This window comes from Coenobita brevimanus, chromosome 57 (genome assembly GCF_032717465.1).
Source record: "Coenobita brevimanus isolate Jiangsu-jjx chromosome 57, ASM3271746v2, whole genome shotgun sequence".
NCBI lineage: Eukaryota > Metazoa > Arthropoda > Malacostraca > Decapoda > Coenobitidae > Coenobita > Coenobita brevimanus.
The window spans coordinates 42,787,235-42,807,764 of record NC_137010.1 but is presented as its reverse complement, the minus strand read 5'-3'; positions in this window follow the sequence as shown (position 1 = coordinate 42,807,764).

Sequence of the window (20,530 nt, the reverse complement as noted above, 5' to 3'; positions counted from 1 at the left end):
TTTTCCACTGCTGTCACCCTTGACTTCTATCCCTCCAACAAGGTCCAAACTTCATTTCCATACGTTAGAGTTGGTATCACAATATTGTCATGTAGTAGCTTTTTCACTTCCATGGTCACTTCCCTGTTTCTTATCACTGCTCTCAAGGAAACAACAACCTTTCTTCCCTCTTGTACCCTTTCAAGCACTTCACCCTCTAAGCTTCCATCCTTACTCATCACACTTCCCAAGTACTTAAATGCACTCACATTATCCATTTCCTCCTCATCCACCTTCATTGTACATTCACTGACTTCACTTCTCTCGAAGACCATCACTTTACTCTTCCGTACATTCACCTTTAGATTCCATTTCTTATACACTCTTCCAGACTCATCCACCAAGCCTTGCAGTTCCCCTTCGTCTTCACTTAACAACACAGTATCATCTGCAAACAACAGTACTGTTAGTTTTCAAACACTGCTCTCTCTCACTAGGGCCGCTCCAACATCCACTGCCCTACCTTGTATCTCATTTATAACCCCATCCATATACAGATTAAACAGCCATGGAGACATGACACATCCTTATTTCAATCCAACATTCAAATAGAAAAATTCATTCAGTTCATTATCCACATGCAGTGCAGCCTTAGCACCATCATACATACTCTCCACGGCCTTCATCAACTTTCCATCTACTTCATTTATTATTAATACTTTCCACAATCCTTGTCTATCCACCCTGTCATATGCTTTCTCCAAATCCATGAAGGCTGCATACAACTTCTTTCCCTTGTCTAGAAACTTTTCCACTAAAGATCAAAGAATGAATATCTGATCTACACAAACTCTTCTCTTCGTAAAACCTCCTTGTTCTTCTCCAACTAGTTCCCCTGTTTTCCCTGTCAGTAAGTATCCTACCATATACTTTTCGTATTACAGTAAGAAGACAAATGCCCCTATGATTACCACGCACTTCTTTTTCCTCTTTTCCTTTGTGCAAGGGAATAATTATACCTGACTTCTAATCCTCCGGGACTCTACCATCCTCCCAGGCCAATCTGCACATCTTCCACATCCTTTCTGCTACTATCTCTCCCCCATAAATCATAAAACGAAAAGAAGACCACGTAAGACTATTTGGGCCTCTGAACGAGGAATTGATGTCAGAAGCCTAACTTTTTCAGTCCGATGATATTCTTGTTACCAGATGATTTCACTAATTAGAACACTCTCATACTAAAGGGGATTTATGACAGCTGTATCATCATCTAGCCCAGTCTCCCCTGAGCTGAGCAAAATCGTCGGAATAAAGAATAATATGATTTACGTCGTCAGAGTGAAGGAAGTAGTGTAATCAAACTCATTTGCTAAATGAGCTTGATTACACGCTCTTTGCTAGCTTGTCATTGTCTTTTTTTTTTTTTTTTTTTTCCTGATCGCGTGAATGAAGGTACATCATAAGAATCAAGAAAATATTGGACTTTAAAACCTTGCTTAATCGCCACAATGGTCTAGTAAATGAACCGTAAGCACATCAGCCTGCACCGCGAGCTAGCGAAAAGTGAGCTATGTTTATTCCGTATTAGGGACGGTCTCCTATGACGTCTGGAAACAAAGGTCAGGTGGCGGTTTTTGGCAGATACTAAATTTCAGAAAACTAAGGCAATGACAAGCTCCAAGAAATATGACGAAATGACTGTTCAAGGGACTGCCGGATGGAACACCAATGTACTAAACGCATATGCAAAATATCCAGTCAAAGGTATTCGTTCATGGGTGTGATATTTTTTATCAATGTTTATTTTAGTGATTTAATGGTCTACTGTATAGTTTTGCTAACTGTCGTAAGTTTACCGCGACATATAGAATAGTCACAATAGTTATGTTACTTTTTGGGGCCTAGGACCGAGTTAGGCTCGCCAGCTAGGTAGCTACACAATATGTTACTTTTTCGGGAATAGGACTGAGTTACGCCAGCTAGGTAGCTGACACTCTGAAAGTTCGTCTTTGATGAAAGGGGACAGATTCACGTTCCTATACCGATTTTACGCTACTAATGCCTAGAAACCACGCCCACTTTCTGTGGAAAATGGTGATTGGTACAAATAAAATGGTCGAGTGGCTTGCCAAATAATCATACTAAATGTGTTCTCAGTTTGTAATCAGGCTTTGTACTTCTCTCCAGTAATGTTAATAATCAAGAAAATAAACTTAAAAATAACATGAAGGAATTAGCATTTCAAAGGGGATCCGAGAAAAGTTAAATATGTATCATAAACTGTCGAAGTCAAGGATACATTTCGTTATCGAATGAAACTTGTTCACTATTTCTTTGTATCAAACATAGTTTTACTGTAAACAAATGACACCTAACATAGAGTACAATAGTCAGTGAGGTACTGTGTGTATAGTCTAGTTATATCCCAAATCATTATATAACTGATAAAAGTCAAAATCATTATAGCCATCCTTGGGGAGGTAAAATGCTCAGGGGAACAGCCAGTCACTCGGCGGGAAATTAAATGAACCACCAGCCAGCTAATGCAGCTGATGTCATTTCACAGCTCCTGATAAATTTCCGTAATTTCTTTTATAACCCGGTTACATACTGTATATTGCAGTACCAGTAAGTCTATATTGTACTTTAAAATGCATGGTAGCGTATAATTTGATGGCCATATAATTAATGATTACCTGAATGATAGTCTGTGGAAGTACCGACAATGAGCCTGTATGTACAGTACCGGGCTGCAGTGATACACCCCTGCTCATCATGGAGAGAGAGAGAGAGAGAGAGCAGCAGGTATGTGAGTAGGGACGGTAAGGTGCCTGTTTAATTTCGAAGGTGCCTGTTTAATTTCGCGGTCCATTGCTTACAAAGATATTTATAATATGGGCAGCAGAAAAATCCAAATTTGAAAACCGACATCACTGTGGCAGTTCCCTTTACCTCTCCTTGGACTCAGCTTATATATAAGTTTTATGAGTTATACAGTGATTTGGGATATATATTGTACAAACTGTAGTTCACTTATTATTGTACCTTATGTTTGGTGTCATTTATTTCTACCTGCATTACGTTTGCCATAATCAAAGAAATAGTGAATGGGCTTCATTCGAAAGCGAACATGCGTCCTTTACTTCGACCGTTTGTGGCACCTATTTTACATTTTTAATATCCTCGCTAACGTGCCAATGCCTTGAAATAATTTCCGTTGTTATACTCCGAATAAATAACATTACGGTAGAGAAAATCTGGTCTGTTCATGAACTGTCAACTCATTTAATACAAATAAATGGGCAGCTGGACGAACATTTTGTATGGACCAATCAGGTGTCTTCAAAAACAAAGTGGGCGTGGCTTCTAGGCCTTAGTAGCGTAAAGTCGGTATACTACCACATTCAACCACATTTTATACGAAAGGCATGAAATACAACATATATCTATCTACCTATCTATCTGTCTATCTATCTATCTATATACATAATCATCATCAGCCGTTTGAGTATCCACTGCAGAACTAATCTATCCCAACCAAAGTGGGGACTATACAGCCTATGTATCTTTACCAAGTGGCCTAGGCTGTCTGGTAGAGAATGTATGTGGGGTCAGAAGTGCTTGTAAGTGTAATTGTTGTGTTGGAGTGGCTTTGGATGTGTGCGTTGTCTGTGAACCAAGTGTTATCGGCCCGCACAAGCCGACTGGGTGCAAGCATACTTTACAGTATGCAACACTGATTCAACCACAGCACACCTTATATCCGCCAAAGCAGTACATGGTCAGAAGAACACTCCCAAAGTTTATTACCCTGGCGGGTCGCGAACCCTCGTTCTCCAGTGTACGAAAACACACACTTTACCACTGTACCACAGGCTCCATAATATATATATATATATATATATATATATATATATATATATATATATATTGCCAGACGCCTCAATCTCGTTCGGGGTGGCCACAAACAAATCGTCTTCATGTCGCTCTGTCCCCCGCCATTGCACTGCCCCGCTCCCAACTCACACATCCCTCTCTCATACACTTCTCCATCTCATCTTCGGCCTTCCCCTCCCTCTTCCCCCCTCCATCTCACTCACATACACTCCCTTCGTCAGTCTTTCGCCCTCCTTCCTCTCCATATGGCCAAACCACCTCAGTGTATTCCTCCTAACGCTTCCCATCACATCCACATCCACACTACAACGCTCCTTTATATCCTCATTTGTCAGCCTATCTCTCCATGTGACTCCACAGGCTCCTCTTAAATAACTAATTTCCACTGCTCTCACTCTTGACTTGTGTCCTTCCAGCAACGTACAAGCTTCACTTCCATACGTTAGAGTTGGTATCACAATACTGTCATGTAGCAACTTTTTCACTTCCATGCTCACTTCCCTGCTTCTTATCACTGCTTTCAAGGAACCAGCAACCTTTCTTCCCTGCTGTACCGTTTCAAGCACTTCACCCTCCAAACCTCCATCCTTACTCATCACACTACCCAAGTACTTAAACGTACTCACATTTTCCAATTCCTCACCATCCAATCTTGCTGTACATTCCCTGACTTCATCTCTCTCAAAGACCATCACTTTACTCTTCCCTACATTCACCTTTAGATTCCGTTTCTTACACACTCTCCCAAACTCATCCACCAAGCCTTGAAGCTCTCCTTCGTCTTCACTCAACAACATAGTATCATCTGCAAACAACAGTACAGGGAGTTTCCAAACACTACCCTCTCTCACCAGGGACACTCCAACATCCACTACCCTACCTTGTACCTCTTTTACTACCCCATCTATGTACAGACTGAACGGCCATGGAGACATGACACATCCCTGTTTCAACCCAACCTTCAAAGAGAAAAAATCACTCAGTTCACCATCCACACGCACTGCAGCCTTAGCACCATCATACATACTCTTCACAGGATTCAACAACTTCCCATCTACTCCATACATTCTAAATACTTTCCACAATCCTCGTCTATCCACCCTGTCATATGCTTTCTCCAAATCCATGAAAGCTGCATACAACTTCTTTCCCTTCTCTAGAAACTTTTCCACTAAAGATCTAATAATGAATATCTGATCTACACAACCTCTTCCCTTCCTAAAGCCTCCCTGTTCTTCTCCAACTAATTCCTCTGTTCTTTCTCTAACTCTGTCAATAAGTATCCTACAATACACTTTTCCTGTTATACTAAGAAGACAAATGTCCCTATGATTACCACACACTTCTTTTTCCCCTTTTCCTTTGTACAAAGGAATAATTATACCTGACTTCCAATCCTCCGGGACTCTACCTTCCTCCCAGGCTAATCTGCACATTTTCCACATCCATTCTACTACTATCTCTCCCCCATACTTCAGCATTTCACCACACACTCCATCAATTCCTGGGGGTTTCCCCAATTTAACTTTCTTCATTGCTTCCACAACTTCTCTCCTACTGATTTCTTCCTGTCTTCTCACCTCCCTCCTTCTCCCAGCCATTCCCCAGCCACTTATACTCTCATTACTTCCATCCTCTATGTTCAACAATTCCTTAAAGTGTTCTCTCCATCTGCTCACTTTTTCTTCCTTCTCCACTAGTAATCTACCATTTTTATCTTTCACTCCTCTGCTAACTTCACTTCCACCCTGTCTTACTCTTTTCACCTCTTTCAAGAACATTTTCTTACAATCCCTCCACTTTACACTCAAGTTCCTTCCAAATTCCTCATCAGCTCTCTTCTTTCTCTTACTAATCTTTTCACCTCGCTTTTTCTTTCTACATATAACTCTCTCTTCCGCCTCTCAACTTCTTCCACGCCCCTATTTCTCATCCAATCATTGTATGCTTTCTTCTTTTGTGCCACAGCCTGTCTCACCTCTTCATTCCACCACGCTGTTCCTTGCACACCCCTCCGTCTTCTCTTCCTTCCACACACCACATCACATGCTGCACACATAATAAGGACATACATATATATATATATATATATATATATATATATATATATATATATATATATATATATATATATTGTTACATAGCCTATGATTTCATCATCCTTTGTATAATTCTAACGTACAGTATGCTGCATGTTTGATCACAAGCGTGTTCTGCCTCACTCCCCCTTCTCTCCCTTATAGTAGAGTGAGTCATTCTTTCTGTTGTTCAGAGCAGGATTGTCAACTCCTTGTCCCCTATGGCTTCATTTGCGCGTCCTTCTTACAAGTTGTATCAAGCTCTGCCGGCCCCTATATAATGACCTCAGTCTCTGCATTAATTGCCACTTAGATCTACTCCTCATTTTGCTCACATCTCTGTCCTCCCCTGTACAGTTGTTATTATTGTGAGTGCTCAGGAAGTCTCCAGCCATCTAGCAGCTGTGTAATTTGAGAATAAGTGTTATTACATTATTTCCTTGTACTGTATAGCATAAGGTGTTGATTCGTAGGCCTAGTGAGGTTTTTGTGATTCATGTGTTTTTATGTCAGTCATTTTTGATAATATTTTGTATCTGTAATAATATATCTTGCATTAACTGAGCATTATCTGGTTTTCTCATTTTATCAGGGCTGACTTAGATAAATTTACTCTTGCTAATTTCGTGTTAATAGAGGCTATTGCAGTTAACCATATATTTAACCTGTTTTTTGCCATTACATTATCCTTATGAGTCCTGAATGTTTAGTTGTTAGTTTGAGCATTAAACTTTAACTTGTAATTTTACCTAACTCTTTTGTTTTGAACCTGGAAATTTGCGGGACAGTTTTCTCTGTTCCGTAACATAAATTTGGCGACCTCTTATCAGGATATTCAGGATATTATCATAAGGATATTGCTTGATATTTTGTGACTGTGATTTATTCATGATGTCTACTATTACTACGCTTGATGAAGCCAAAGATTTTTTGTCAAATGTGCAAACAGTGTGTGATGTAGAAAACAGAACAAAGAATGAACTTAAGCTTGTTGCTCAACAATTGGGAAGTGTTGTTCGCTCTCATCATTCTAAAGATCAAATTGTCGACATGATTAATGATAGCTTGTTTAATGTAACTCCTCCAAATGAGCAAACGCAGATTGAATTAGCTAAGTTACAGCTAGCCCTGCAGGAGGCCTGTGCTAAGAAGGCTGAGTTTCAGGCACGTTCTCAGGAGGCACAAATTGAAATTGCTAGGATTCAGGCAGACCATGAGTATCGCATGAAACAAGGGGGAACTGGATCATCTAGCTCTGATGATTTTGATGTGGCTAAAAATGTTAAACTTGTCCCTCCTTTTAATGAATCTGATTTAACAAAGTATTTTCAGTTGTTTGAGAGGGTAGCTACAGGTTTTAATTGGCCCAAAAAGTATTGGCCAGTACTCCTTCAAACTGTTCTCACCGGTAAAGCTCAAGTAACTTATGCATCTTTGCCTCAGGATCAATCTGATAATTATGATGTAGTTAAGAGCTTGATTCTTAAGGCCTATGAGCTTGTTCCTGAAGCCTATAGAGTAAAATTTAGGACAACTTATAAGCAAGATAAGCAATCCCATGTTGAGTATGCAAAAATCAAAGAAGATCTGTTAGAGCAGTGGTTAAATTCTAAGAATGTGGAGTCTGATTTTAACAAATTTAAGCAGATGATTTTGCTGGAGGACTTCAAAAGGTGTATTAATAATGATGTAAGCCTATATCTTGATGAGAAAAGAATAGATAATTTGTCTGATGCTGTAGTTTTAGCTGATGAATATGTTCTCACTCACAAGAGATATTCTAAAGGAAAAAGGAAAGCTAAGAGTAAGTACGTTGCCTCTACTCAGAGTACAGGTAACAGGAAAGAGAATAAAGATGATGTTTCTCAGGAAGTAAATACCAGCTCCACCTCAAGATTTCAGAAAAGTAAATGTACTTATTGTAGTAAGCTTGGTCATACTACGGAGAAATGTTTCAGGAGACAGCGTGATGTGAACAAAAAGGAGTCTTTAAATATTCAGTCAATTGGTCTAGTGTCCACCCTTGAGAGTTCCCAGAATTCTTTAACTGAGTTAACTGAACCTGCTTTGAGGGGTAAATTAAATTCTCATGATGAAGCTCCTCTTTTGAGCAGTAACGTGGGTGACACTCTCAAGAGTTCATGCGCTAATTTCCTGTCTGATGGTTTTGTCAGTCCTCTGGACAGTAATGACAGGAAATCAGTTAAAATATATCGTGATACAGGTGCTTGCCAATCCCTTATGCTGACCAGTGTTCTAGGCTCTAATGTTAATTCCTCTGATGAAACTGTAATCTTACAAGGTGTAGGGAATAATTACTTCTCTGTCCCTCTGTGCAGAGTGAATTTAGAGTCTGGTTTTGTTAATGGTTCTGTTATTGTTGGGTTGGTTGAGACACTCCCAATGTCAGGTGTAACTTTCTTACTTGGAAATGATATTGGTGGAAGTCAAGTGTGTCCAGCTCCTCAGTTGTCTAGTGAGCCAGTGGCTGCGGCCCAGGATTGTGATGTCCCTGATGTGTTCTCTGCATGTGCTGTCACTAGGGCTAAGTCTAAAGTTACTGGTGACTTAGAGGATAATGATGATGATGATGTTATCCTAGCTGACACTTTTCTTGCTAATTTGGACCACTCACTAGATGAGGCAGTACCCCGTAGTGTTGATAATTTGTCTCGTCAAGAGTTGGTTGAGTTGCAGGTTGCTGACCCTGAGTTGAAAGGTCTAGCTAACTCTGCTTGCAGTGAGGAAGAGTCAGCTGGTGCTTCTACTTGTTATTATATAAAGTCAGGAGTACTTATGAGGAAGTGGAGACCCCCAACAGCATCAGCCGACTGTGAATGGGAGGTTGTACATCAAGTTGTCATCCCTCGTGTTTGTAGGCAGGATATCATTAGAGTGGCTCATGATTCCAGTTTGGCAGGACACCTTGGAGTGAGGAAGACTGTGGCACGCATTTTGAAACACTTCTACTGGCCAGGTATCTTCAGGGATGTTTCCTGGTATTGTAAGTCGTGTCACACCTGTCAAGTTGTGGGGAAGTGTAATCAGACCGAAAAGGTTTCATCTCTAGTTCCCATTCCTCATTTTGAGGCGCCTTTCACCCGTGTGTTGGTGGATATTGTGGGCCCTCTTCCTAAGACTTCTTCAGGATTTTCTTATGTGTTGACCCTGATTGATATGGCTACTCGTTATCCTGAAGTCATTCCACTTAGAAATATCTCAGCAAAGAACGTGGTTAAGGAAATGCTAGGGTTCTTCACAAAGTTTGGTCTGCCCAAGGAGGTACAATCAGACCGGGGAAGTAATTTCATGTCAAATGTTTTCAAGCAATCTCTGAAAGAGTTGGGCATCACCCAGATCACGTCTTCAGCTTACCATCCCCAGACCCAAGGAGCGTTGGAGAGATATCATCAAACACTCAAATCGATGCTCAAGAAATACTGTTTGGAACATCAGAAAGACTGGGATAAAGGTCTTCCATTCGTTGTATTTGCCGCAAGAGAATCTCCAAATGAATCACTAGGCTTCTCACCCTTTGAACTACTGTTTGGCCATGAAGCAAGAGGACCTCTTAAGCTACTCAAGGAATGCTGGCTGTCGGAGGAAGATGACGTCAACCTGCTGGAGTATGTGATGAAGTTCAAAGAACGGCTGTCCACTGCTTTACATCTGGCGATAGAGAATTTAGGAGCTGCTCAGGAGAAGATGAAGACTTGGTATGATAAGAAGTCCAGGTTACGTCACTTTCAGCCAGGAGATCAGGTTTTGATTCTGCTACCAGTGCATGGGCAACCTCTTCAAGCCAAGTTTAATGGTCCTTATTTCGTGGAGAAGAAACTCAGTGATGTCAACTATGTCATCGCCACACCAGATCGTAGAAAGAACAAGCAACTTTGTCACATCAACATGCTAAAGTTATATCACAGGCGGGACGAAAATAACCCAGTCTGCACTGTAACTGTTCCACCCGAGTCTGCAAGTGAAGTTTTCCCATGCAGCATGAGCCTGAGTGATAGTTTGGGGAAGAATCCTGATATCATGAATGATCTCCAGACTAAGCTTTCTCATCTAGCTCCCGAGGAAAGGCAGGAGTTTTCGGCATTACTGCAGGAGTACCCGCAAGTGTCCCGTGCCACTCCAGGAAGAACCACTGTGTTGATGCATGATGTCGATGTTGGAGACGCAAAGCCAATTAAACTGCCTCCTTACCGTGTGAACCCAGTGAAAGTTCCTCTTATCCGGAAGGAGCTTGGCTACCTGTTGGACCACAAGATGATTGAGCCCTGTCAGAGCGAGTGGAGTTCTCCTGTCACTCAAGTCCCTAAGCCAGGTGGGTCACAGCGGCTTTGCATCGACTACAGACGTGTTAATCAGATAACCAAAGCAGACACTTACCCTCTCCCTTGCGTGGAAGATTGCATAGACAAGATCGGAAAGGCTAGGTACATAAGTAAGTTTGATTTGTTAAAGGGATACTGGCAAGTACCTATGACTGAACGTGCTAGGGAGATCTCATGTTTTGTAACACTAGGAAAGACTTTTGCATGTTCTGTAATGCCATATGGTATGAAGAATGCACCAGCCACATTTCAGAAGCTCATGAATGTTGTAACAGAGGGTTTGGCAGGGTGTGTTGTTTATATTGATGATGTATTAATCTTCAGTGACAACTGGAAAGATCACCTATGCCATGTCAGTAAATTTCTTGAGCGTTTGGTTCAGGCTAATCTTGTAGCTAATTTATCAAAGTGTGAGTTTGGTCAAGCTAAAGATCAGTACCTTGGGTACGTAATTGGTGATGGACACGTTGCACCACCAGGAGCTAAGGTTCAGGTTATAAGTGATCTTCCCAGACCTAAAAGTAGGAAAGAGCTACGAAGATTTTTGGGAATGGTAGGTTATTACAGGAGATTTGTTCTTAACTCTTCAATTCTTATATCACCACTTACAGACCTACTGAAAAAGGGAGTTAAATTTGTCTGGACCGATAACTGTGAATCCTCTTTCAGCAAACTTAAAGCTATCCTATTAAGTCAGCCAGTGCTCGCTACTCCAAATTTTGCTAAGCCTTTTAAGATGGCTGTTGACGCAAGTGATGCAGGAGCTGGGGCTGTTTTGCTGCAAGAGGATGATCAGGGTATTGAACACCCTGTATCTTATTACAGTAAGAAGTTCACTCCACCTCAAAAGAACTACTCAACTATTGGGAAAGAGCTTTTGGCCTTGATTTTGGGTTTACAGCATTTTTCATTTTATTTGTGTTCTGGTTTTGACCCCATAGTCATTTATACCGATCATAACCCACTGAAATTCCTTAGTAAGTTTAAAGATAAAAATCAGAGATTGACAAGATGGAGTCTACTTCTTCAGGAGTATTCATTTGACATACAACATGTCAAGGGGAAAGAAAATGTTATTGCAGAATGCTTATCTAGACTTTAGACAGATTGTTTTAGAGTAATAAGAAATTTCCTTTGTAAATTTCTTTTTCTTTGTGGGGAGGTGTTACATAGCCTATGATTTCATCATCCTTTGTATAATTCTAACGTACAGTATGCTGCATGTTTGATCACGAGCGTGTTCTGCCTCACTCCCCCTTCTCTCCCTTATAGTAGAGTGAGTCGTTCTTTCTGTTGTTCAGAGCAGGATTGTCAACTCTTTGTCCCCTATGGCTTCATTTGCGCGTCCTTCTTACAAGTTGTATCAAGCTCTGCCGGCCCCTATATAATGAGCTCAGTCTCTTCATTAATTGCCACTTAGATCTACTCCTCATTTTGCTCACATCTCTGTCCTCCCCTGTACAGTTGTTATTATTGTGAGTGCTCAGGAAGTCTTCAGCCATCTAGCAGCTGTGTAATTTGAGTATAAGTGTTATTACATTTTTTCCTTGTACTGTATAGCATAAGGTGTTGATTCGTAGGCCTAGTGAGGTTTTTGTGATTCATGTGTTTTTATGTCAGTCATTTTTGATAATATTTTGTATCTCTAATAATATATCTTGCATTAACTGAGCATTATCTGGTTTTCTCATTTTATCAGGGCTGACTTAGATTAATTTACTCTTGCTAATTTCGTGTTAATAGAGGCTATTACAGTTAACCATATATTTAACCTGTTTTTTGCCATTACATTATCCTTATGAGTCCTGAATGTTTAGTTGTTAGTTTGAGCATTAAACTTTAACTTGTAATTTTACCTAACTCTTTTGTTTTGAACCTGGAAATTTGCGGGACAGTTTTCTCTGTTCCGTAACAATATATATATATATATATATATGTATATATATAATATATATATATATATATATGTATATATATATATATATATATATATATATATATATATATATATATATATATATTTCATACATGTATATATATTACATTTATATATTTATTTATATTATATATATTTATATATATCATGCATCTTATTTTTTATATATTTATATATGTATCACACACACACACACACACACACACACACACACACACACACACACAAAATAGTTTACGAGCATTTTATTATGTCCAGATTGTAGAACAGTTCCCACCGCATAACACATTCATCACATGCACCTCATTTTGATAATATCAACAGTCCTTCAACATGAGCTCGGCATAAGTTGTAGATGATCCATTGCAAGTGGAAATGTTGAAAGAGAGAGAGAGAGACAGGTGTTAGAGCATGAATTCTCTCTCTCTCTCTCTCTAACATTTCGGGGTACACAGAACCCGTCTTCAGAGTCTGAACAAGAAGTGATACATTGGATACATTTTTACCCCTGGAAATTTCTTCCCACTTTCTCGTGTCGCACCTGATTGGCTGCCTCCAGGAAAGTTCCGTCATCCTACCCCACCCCTGACTGCGACGTTAGTGCTATCCCTGCAGTATACCTGCATAGGCTGTAAAATCTCTCCCTACGGTTGGTTACATTCTTTAGACAAATGTGAGCTGCTTCCAACATTTTTCTCATTTGTTTATTCAAATTGTTCTCAAGGACTGCAGCTTCTTCCCACTTGGGCAAATGATTGTGCTGATCTATGTGTAACACTATCTATCTGTCTACATACCTAGGCTTCTTCCCCCAAAGAAAGGGAGGTAGCCGAGACAGGACGACACACTCCCAGTTTACTCATCCACACACACACACACACACACACACATTCATTCGCATCTTAGGGAAATAGCTATTCTGTCACCGTACTTCAGCTTAGTGTTCTGCTATACTTGTATCCATCCCTCGTATGTTTCCCTATGGCCTATGTACATTTGGAGCATTTTACCTCTGAGGATGTTGTGATCCTAAGGCCTGCTTTCTTGTTGATAGACGAAGCTTTGGCTGAGTTGGTACAGATAGGCGGACGATGTCGTAATAACTGTGCCTAAGGACACCAGTATTTTAGGTACTGTAATCTGATAATGTTAAACACCGCGAGTGATGACAGAGATGTTGAAGCTGAGAAGATGAAAACACACAAACACACAAAATACTGTCATCAGAGTGAATAGTTAGGGCCACGCGTTAGACCACTCATCATATACGGCCTCGAACTTCTCCATCCATTCCCAAGGGAAAACCATCCACACCACCGTGATTCACCTAATTTTGTGTCTTTCATAACACGTGTAGATCAGAGGCATTCTGTTAAGTGTACCAAGGTAAAAAATAATGAGGTGCAACCCATCGACTCACTGTATCAGTTTATATGCTTCCTTATCCTTCATACTTCATTTGGGCACACAGTCACTCCCATATTAAGCCATTTTCTAGACTTTCCACACTTCTTGATACCTTCAACAAGCCTCTACCTTTTCTTCAATCGCGAAAACTGAGTGTCAAAGCAAATGAGGAGCAAATGAAGAGCTATTGCACAATACAGCAATATTTAGGAGAGTAAAGTACTGTATTACAAAATAACCACACAGGATCGCGGATCTGTTTGGATAACAAATGGGAAAATATTATCCCTGGTAACCAAACTGCAACAGGTATCTGACTGAATAAGAAAAGGAAAATAATTATTATCTCTGGCTTAAATCAGCACTAGAGGAGAGATCAATGACAGATCGTGTGCAGATAGGCATGTATGAAGGCAAAGTTGTACGGACCGTACCGCAGGGATGAGAGGCTTCTGCTGGGGGTCGGAAAAATGTGACTGTCAGAATGGAAATGTCCCAGGACTCCATGTGAACAGTGAAAAATGACTGGTCATGAGACCAATGAAATGTAAATGCAGCGTGTCGGCAAGGGATGACCGGCATGTGTGAAAGTGGTATAGCTGTATGAATAGGAAAGGTGAGGAGGAATAGAAGGTATTGTATACATCGGAAATAAAGGTTTTGAAGGTGATATACATAGTAGAAGTAAAGGTGATGAAGGTGATAAACACATTAGAAGTGAAGGTGATATACACTTTAAAAGTAACAGTGATGAAGAGGATATACACATTGGAAGGTTGAAGGAGCATATATATATATATATATATATATATATATATATATATATATATATATATATATATATATATATATATATATATATATAGGAAATAGAGGTGACAACTAGGATGAAGACACTGATAGTTGAGCGAGTACGAGGAAGGGGCAAACCATGAAGGAGGTGGGAGGATAGTAAGATTTTAAATAGCTGAGGCCTAAGAATCCGCTTCAGGAGGAAGAAATGCGTGAATAGAATAGAGCCAATAGACTGAAAATGATATGATCTACAATAGTCCAAAAGTAAAGTGACTCGGGTAAACCGTGAGTCAGCAGGGACTGGCTGTGTAGCTTATTTAATGTTTTCTTTGTATAGACCATTACATTACCCAGCAAAGAGAGACTGTTAATGAATGAGGTTGTTTTTGTTTTTTGGACTCCACACCGCAAGATCGGGTAATCATGAACATGTATGCAAAATTAAGTACATAAATTAGCAAGTAAGTAAAGAAATAGATAACTGAATGAATGAAATATTATAATATTTATTAAATATTTCAACCTACGTCAGATCATGAATAATATCTTGTTGTTGTTGTTGTTGTTGTTATTATTATTATTATTACATCCGCACCATATAGCAGTAACGGGGTATTCTTTTGATGTGTGTGTGTGAGAGAGAGAACAAAATAAATAAACCGGTTTTGATCCGATTTAGAACACATATATTTGGTAAACAATTTAGTTTCCAGGGACCGATCTAATGTTTTTGAGAACAGTAGGTCAAAGCTTAAGGCCACATGGCAAGGTTAGCTTACTAATTTTTCATCCGAATCAGACCAACTTGATGGGAGGGCTGAGGGTAAGGGAAGGATGGGGTGATTGGACTTTGAGAATCATAAATCACAGGTGAAGGTTACAGGGCTAAATCAAGTGTTCACCACTGTAGTTTAAACAACTTTTATTTGATTTGGGCCAAAAGTAGTGGAAAGGCTGAAGGTGAGGCTAGGATGAAGACATTCGATTTTGTGAATAGTAACTCAAGGTCTTGGCCACTGCACATGATGTACAGAAGAAGTTTTGAGACAATTTGGATCCAACTTGGTAGAAGTGTTTAGGGTCAAACAGGTGAGGCAATCTGATTTTAGGAACAATTGGTCAAACGTCAAAATCACAGGGCAGAGTAAAATTTTCAGTCCGTGAACCTATTGTAGGCAGCAGATGCTGTAATTTCTGAGAGTTCCTTCTTGTTACTACTGATACTGTTGCTGGAAAAGGACACCTTCACGCAGTGGCATCTATATAAGTGTGCACATCCGCTGCCTACTTGTACATCATCACTCAGCTTCATTCATATCTCTCGAGAGGAGGACGCTGGACTGCAAGGAAAAGGTTAACTTCAACTGCATTCCACCTAGTTCATATCCAGATGAGTCCAGGTATGTGTATTATTGTTATTATTATTATTATTGATGAGTGGATGTAGTGTGGTCCACTGTATTGATAATTCTCCTACTTCCCTGTCTTCCACCTCCTGTTTCTGGATCCCTTCCTCTCTTGGTAAATGGGAAAAGAGGCTTAGGATGATGATGATGATGATGTGTCGCGTTAAATCAAAAGACCATTTCTCCATACTACCAGGGTCAGCCCGTGGAGACCCCAGGGGATTACTCCACCATCCCAGCGCCACTCCACACCATCCCACTCCATGTACGCGGCTCCACCATCATCCCCACGCAACGGCCAGCAAATAACACCAAGTTCTCGCGACTGGAGCCCATGGGAGTGATTGTGGGCATTGGCAGGGACCGGAGGGCGAGTGGGATGCTGTTCTGGGATGATGGGGAGAGCATTGACACTGTGGAGGCTGGCGAGTACGGGCTGGTTGGCTTCGAGTTTGTACAGGTGAGTGGGATTTTGAGACTTGGTGGGATTGGGATGAGAGTATTGGATGGATGAGTGGGGGTATAGGATTGGGTGAGTGGGATGGTGTTCTGGGATGATAGGGAAGGCACTGACATCGTGGAGAATGTGGACTACGTGTCGATTGCCTTAGCGTTTGTACGGGCGCGTGGGATTTGGTGAGTAGGATATTGGAAGTGGATGAATGGTACTGTGTGTGTGTGTGTGTGTGTGTGTGTGTGTGTGTGTGTGTGGTGGGATTATGGAAGTGGATGAGTGGTGCTGGGGAGTTGTGGTGGGATTAAGGAAGTGGATGAGTGGGACTGGAGAGTGTATGGTGGAATTATGGATGTGGATGAGTGGGACTGTGTGTGTGTGTGTGTGTGTGTGTGTGTGTATGTGGTGGGATAATGGAAGTGGACGAGTGGGAGTGAGTGGTGGGATTATGAAAGTCAGTGAGTGGGATTGGGAAACTGGAATTAAGTGTGACTGATAACTGGAATGAAAATTAGGTTGTGGTGGGGGGTTAGGAATGGGTGGAGTGGACTTAGGAGTGGTTGAAGTGGGAATGGTGATAGACAAAGGGAGTGGGAGTAGTGAATGAATGGGTGAAATTGATGGTCAGAGGAGTGGGACTTTAGGTCAGTGGGGATTTTTAAATGAATGAATTAAGTGAGAGAGATGAGTGGGTGAGTGGAACTGATGAATGGGTGAATGGGATTGGGTGAGTGTGGTTGAGTGAGTGATATTAAGTGAGTGGGGTTGATGACTGGTTATGGGAGGTTGATGACTGGCCGACTGGGACTGATGGAGTGAGTTGAATTGATGACTGGGTGTATGCAATTGATGACGTGGTGAGAAATTGCTGATTAGATGAGTGGAACTGATGATTGAGTAGGATTGATGACTGGGTAGGTGGGACTGATAACTGAGTGTCTGGGGTTGATGCCTCGGTGAGTGGGACTTAAGACTGTGTGAGTGGGGTTCATGACTGATTGCCTGGGGATGATGACTGGATGACCGAGACTGAGTGAGTTTGGTTGGATAAGTAAAACAAGAAAATATTGCGAGTCGGATACTGAACGAATTGGATTTAACACTCTCAGGTATGAACGCCTGTTTTATATTTTTCTGCTGCTACCAAATGAAAATATTTAGCTTAGGGTAAATGAAACCAGCAGGTAGCCAGTAGAAAAAAAAAAATAAAGTGCGATACTACTCATGAATGGGATAAAGGTTAAGTATTAGGTTTTTGTCGATGGTGTTATTCTTTCCTTCTCTCCTTTCTTCCTTCCTTCCTTCCTCCCGCCGTCCATCCCCCTCAATCCCTCTATCTCTCTTCCTCTTCATTTCTTCCTTTCTTTCATCCTTCCTTCTTTCCTTCCTCCATCACTTTTATTATTATTTCCTCCTTGCACAATTCTCTTCCTCCACTCCTGCTAGCTCCATCTTTTCATGCACCCCCCGTTTTCCTTAATTCTGTTTTTTCCTCCCTCCCTCTCATCTTCAGTACTTCTCCCTCCCTCCTTCTCTCCTCTTTCCCCATTTTTTCTTGTCACTCATCTCCTCTCTCTGTGCCTCTCTATCTGTCTCTTTCACTCCATTCATTTTGCATATTCCTTCCCTCCCCCTCTTTCCTTCCTTCTTTTTCTTTCTTCTCCTTCTTCCTCTCTCTTCCCTCCTTCTATTCCCTTCTTCTCTCTTTTCGTTCTTAGTTCCTTCGTATCTTTTTTCCTTCCTTCTTTCCTGTTTTCCTTCCTCGCTTCTTGTCCCTCCTTCCCATTTCCCTCCTTCCCATTTCCCTCCATCATTCTTTATTTCCTTCCTTCCTACCATCCTTTCTTAATATTTCTTCTTGTATTAACGGGGATAAAGACTATGAACGGATGGATGTCGGTGGTGTAAATAGGGGTAGGTGGTGTGAGTATAGCTGGTGTTACTAACGGTGTGTAGGCGGGTGTACAGAAACTGATGCATTGTAAATTGAATGGAGGTGGATGTGTGGTGTGAATTAGTGGTTGTAGGTGAACGAAAATGGTGTAAACAACGGAGAGAGAGAGAGAGAGAGAGAGAGAGAGAGAGAGAGAGAGAGAGAGAGAGAGAGAGAGAGAGAGAGAGAGTCTTCCGCCTGAGCTGCCACACGGCCTAACACGCTCCGGATCGAGAATGTAACAGGCCTAAATTGAATATGTTTCCGAAATATCCATCACCCAGTAGTGGTATAAATGAAAGTTGGGCCCGTGTTCTCTATATTTTAGGAATTTCGTAACACCTCTTCCTCAGCTATTTATTTTGCATACGACAACTTAATTTTCCCTTGCATATTATTGATGGAAATGTAGATGATGTAGAAAAATATATATATTACGTAGAAGAAAGCATTCAGGAGTAATAGGAAAAATTAGTTAAGAGTTTGGTGACCACATAGGAAAAGAAGGCCCAATATTACTGAAGTGATGAATGGAAAGCTGTAATCCTTTCACTATAAATGCTCTTCCTAATATGAACAAAACACCCTGCTGTTAACAAGAATAAAGTAAAAACATGGAACTGTGCTGAAGGCTTTGGCGAACGCTCCCATAGCCAAGCCCACCCACTCAGAGAAAGAGAGAGAGAGAGAGAGAGAGAGAGAGAGAGAATACAAACCAACTGCTTTCCCTTTTTGTCATTCTCTCTCTCTCTCTCTCTCTCTCTTATTCACTTAGGAGACACAGTCAAATGATGAATTACCATGGGCAAATGGAAGGCCGGATTACATTTCGGTGTATGGGAAATCTTATATTCATATCAGGCTTCATTTCAGTCTTATTAAAATTCTCCCTCCCTCCCTCTCTCTCTCTCTCTCTCTCTCTCTCTCTCTCTCTCCCTCGCCTAGAAAAGACGGTAAAGCATTTTTCGTCTGTGTGACAGTTTTTGTAACGTTATAACTCTATGCAGTTCTTCCGCCTTTCATTTCACTCACTCTCTCTCTCTCCCTCCCTCTCTCTCTCTCTCTCTCTCTCTCTCTCTCTCTCTCTCTCTCTCTCTCTCTCTCTCTCTCTCTCTCTCTCTCTCTCTCGTTTGTCTTTTTCGACTTTCTTTTCAAGTGTGTCTCATACTGTATTCCATTCGCCACTTCTTTCCTTTCCTTTCCTTTCCTTTTTTCATCTCACTCTCAGCCACACTTTTACTCTCTCCTCCCCTCTTCAATTTTCTCTCTCCTTTCCTTCCATGAAATTCGAAGGTTTCAACGAAGAGTGAATGAAGGTGTTGACAGTTTTCGTCGAGAGCTCTGGTGGTAATTTCCCTTCCTTTGCGTGTCCCTTTACGTATTTCTTGATCCTCCCCACCCCATTTATATGTGGTAAAGAATGATGATGATGATGATGATGATGGGGAAGATGATGATGGTGGTGGTAGTTGTGGTGGTGATGGTGATACTGGAGATGACTTTTCCCACTTGTCAACCTTAACCCATTTCCCAGCTTGATACCATAGCTTACCATAGTCTACCCATTTCCTCTTCGGTAATCTGTATGTCTTTCTTCTTTTTTAATCTCTTTTGTACAGGGAGTGAGAGAATTGTAAACAGCTCAGGTCGCCTATTAGACTGGAAGGTAGTCTCTTTCTTTGATGATCTAAAAATAGCAGCATTTCAGATCGGATGCACCATGTTTTCACGGAAGAAAATAAATAAAACATTACCATTTCACAGCTGGTTTTCTTAGGATCAGAACACGATAACTTATCAGTCACTGAGGTGACAGGACATTGGTTGCGTTGTACCAGGCCTTAGTGCTATAGATCGGTCCTGGCGTAGTGGAGGTAGTGGTGCAACCAACATAACTTGGGCGCATATTTGCTTTTCCTTTTAGGCAACATAGTTGTAACATATAATAATGGATAGAGTACCATTTTTTTTCTTGCATCACAGACAATAATAATCATAATTTCTTGAAATATTATTTTTAGCTGATAATTGTAAATTATGTTTCCATAAAATTATGAAAAGTATGTTAACAATATTATGTAAGCCGTATCGAAGAACCACAAACCGCAAGCTTTCCCTCTCAAAGAGAAGCAGAACAATATGGGTGCCTTCCCGCTCAAGATTCCCCTGATTCCTCTACTTCTGAAGGCGAGATAGTATAGACTAGCACTATGTAAGGTGTCGCGGAGGTGAGATGGAGTGTTATTCTTAGAAGTTAAAGCAAGGGGCACAGAAGAATGATCTTCGTGGGAAAATGACTAAA